Consider the following 3,334-nt stretch of genomic DNA (forward strand, 5'->3'; position numbering starts at 1 on the left):
CATTTTGACCACTCCCACAGCCGTAAAGGTAGAAGGAATTCCAACCTGGATCCACCACAGCCATTTAAAACCTGTAGCATCTGAGACCTGGGAGGTGAGACCAAGCCCAGACAACCCATGCAAGGTGACTTTGAAGAAGATGACAAGCCCTGCTCCAGTCACACCCAGAAACTGAGTAGTCAGCACATGGCTGAAGCATGAGGAAACTCATTGTTGGACTCATTTTCCTTAAATTTTGGACTGATACAGTAAGGACTTCAACTGACCTTCCTCAGACTGAGACAGGGCAAAAAGTTAAAATAGTCCTTTTGTTTAAAAGGGACTTGTGTGTATAATGCCACCCAGTACAAGGTATGTGGCCCAGGAAGTGACCAGCCTGATGTGTGCTATAACCCATTAGAACTACTTGATCCTCGTTGGAAAACAGGACAGTATGTAACTCTAGGAATCAATGGAACTGGACTGGCAGGAAGACCTGGGTAGTGAAGATGAGAGTGAGAACTCCCACTAGTGAGTGAGGTTCTCAAAGGGGGGAATGAGGAGAGAAGCCATTTCTCTTACTGTCTCCTGTCTCTGAAGAGGAGGAGGAAGTAAAAGTTGAAAAACAACAGAAGTGAAGTCAGTGGCAAGACCAGCCAGTGTCACTGATGACCAGGCCTGAGGTTAGAAGATTAACCCCCCACTCTAACCACATGTGCTCTCAATCTATCACGACTCTTTCACATGGAACCCCTTAGAGTTGTAAGCCCTTAAAAGGGCCAGGAACTCTGTCTTCCAGGAGCTTGGTTCTTGAGACGTGAGTCTGCTGAAGCTCCCAGCCATTGAGATGAGAGTCTGCCAAAGCTCCTGGGCGAATAAAGCCAAATCCTTCCTTAACCCGGTGTCTGAGGGGTTTTGTCTGTGGCTCATCCTGCTGCCGTGGGGACTATTCATAGCTTTGCTTCTGCAGGGAGGAAACTGAGGCCCAGATGAGCCAAGTAAATGACTCAAGGTCATGCAACAAACACAGGGTTTGAACTCCAACTCCAGAGCTTGAGACTCAGAGGGCATCAGATCCAACTTCCTCATTTTGAGAAAGTGGGTGGGAAGTAAGACATCAGGAATCAGAAGACAGGGGTTCACATTCCAGCCCTGCTGGGCACTAGCTGGTGACCCGTAACAAGTCACCAGTCCCCTCTCCTGGTCCCCAGTTTTCATCAGATGAATAAGGAGGAGGGCAGAGAGGATGGGCAACCCTGGTGGGAGAGGGCAGGATTGAATAGGGTGGTCAGCATAAGCCTCATCAAGAAGGTGCGATTCCAGTCCAGACTTGAAGGGATGGCACTGTAAAGACAGCCCAGTGGGAGCCACCGAGGGTCTGAGCAGAGAGTGCCAGGCTCGGTCACTGCTGGCTGACTGCTGTGTGAGGAAGAGACGGAGGGACCGAGTGTGGGTGCAGAGAGAATGGCATAGAGCAGCTGCAGTGACCCAGGCACCAGTGATGGTGGCTCCCACCCAAGAAGATGGCAGTGAGAGTCCTAAGAAGTGGCCAGCTTCTAGGTTTTTCCCCTCTCTTTTTCCCATGTAAACATTTGATGGAAGCATTTTATAAATACAGAGTCTAGATGCATTTTGTAGGTAGTGCCAACAGATTGGGTGTGGGATGCAGAATATGAGAATTCATCACCCAGGTTATTGGGCTGCAGGGACCAATGATGAAGAGCCTTTGGCAGAGATGGGCGAGGCAGGTGGACAAGGAGCTTGCATAGACATATGCTGCTTTTCCCCAACCCTCAACCTGGGAGGCTCTGCAAGGCCCCACCAGCCCTCCTAAGTCCTCATCAAGTCTCAGATTGGATGTCAGACCACCAGCAGTTCTCAGGAAACCTTCCCTCACCCTCCAGGAAGTGGGCATTGCTCCCCAAGCCCACCCCAATCCCAGCACCCCCAGCTTGTTTGGCAATCCCCTGCTTACATGTTTTCCCTTTGGTCTGAGAGCTCCGTGGAGTCTGGCGCAGAGGGCCTGGCTTGGAGTAGGTCTTCAGTAACATGTGCTCATGGAATGGATGATTTCCTTTTGAGGAAGGAAATCCTGCACATCCCTCGACACTCCCACCTCAGTTCTCCGAGAGTCAGGGCATCAGTGCCAAACAAATGGGGCTTGCATACCATCAAGGGCCCATCATTTCTGTCTTATAGGTTGAGTGGATGGAAGAGAGGAGGGAGTGAAAAAGATGGCCTGGGGCTGGGCGCGGTGGCTCCTGCCTGTAATCCTAGCACTTTGGGAGGCTGAGGTGGGTGGATCAATTGAGGTTAGGAGTTCCAGACAAGCCTGGCCAACATGATGAAACCCTGTCTCTACTAAAAATACAAAAATTAGCCAGGCGTGGTGGTGGGCGCCTGTAATCCCAGCTACTCGGGAACCTGAGGCAGGAGAATCGCTTGAACCTGGGAGGCAGAGGTTGCAGTGAGCCGGGATCGTGCCACTGCCCTCCATCCTGGAAGGCAGAGTGAGACTCTGTCTCAAAACATTTTTTGAAAAAGATGGCCTGTATCTCACATGGGAACCCTGTCCCCCACGCTAAGCCTGGCCCTCGCCCCTCTTCCTCCACTGTGTCGGTCAGCCAGGCACCTTCACAGTCTGGAGCTGGTCTCTGTGGTGGTCAGGATTTCCAAGGTTGGGGGGTGCCTGCTGGCTTGGGCCAGGCCACCTTGTTTCCATGCCCACCTTTCTACAGCTGCTTCCCTCATGGTCGGCTTAACAATCTCCCTGATGTTCATAAACCTCAAGCTGCCCATCTGCAGTTGCAATTTCCACCCATGTGTGTGTGCAGGAGAAGAGCAGGCCAGTCACCCACATGACAGTACAAGCTGAGCCAGCCAGAGCGCAGGAGCCGGGGCCCCCAGACCCTCCACTGATCCTCCCCATCTGGTGTCCTTTTCTGTCGTCACATCTGTCCGTTTTTCAATCCAGATCTTGTGTCTGAATTCCTAAAAGCTGGTACCACTCTCAGAATTCTCCCCAGGAGTTTTAGACCTGATTTGTGTTTGTTTTCTTTAAATCTCTGAATGCCGACTGCCTGGCACTGTGCCTGGCACATAGTAAGTGCTCCATAAATGTGTGTTGCCTGAACAAGCAAACGCTTACAGCTGTGTGTTCTCCATTATTCCATGAGCTTCACCTCCTTCCGCACCTTCAAGGTAAGGAACAAAGGCCATGTCCACGACATTTCCATGGCCTCCAAGTCCAGCTCAGGGCTGAGAATCCATCACTCTCAGTGAATAAGGGAATAAGGACCAATTACACCAGTTAGTTATGGCTGCCTAACAAACCATACCAAAACCCAGTGACTTA

This window comes from Macaca thibetana, chromosome 1 (genome assembly GCF_024542745.1).
Source record: "Macaca thibetana thibetana isolate TM-01 chromosome 1, ASM2454274v1, whole genome shotgun sequence".
Lineage (NCBI taxonomy): Eukaryota > Metazoa > Chordata > Mammalia > Primates > Cercopithecidae > Macaca > Macaca thibetana.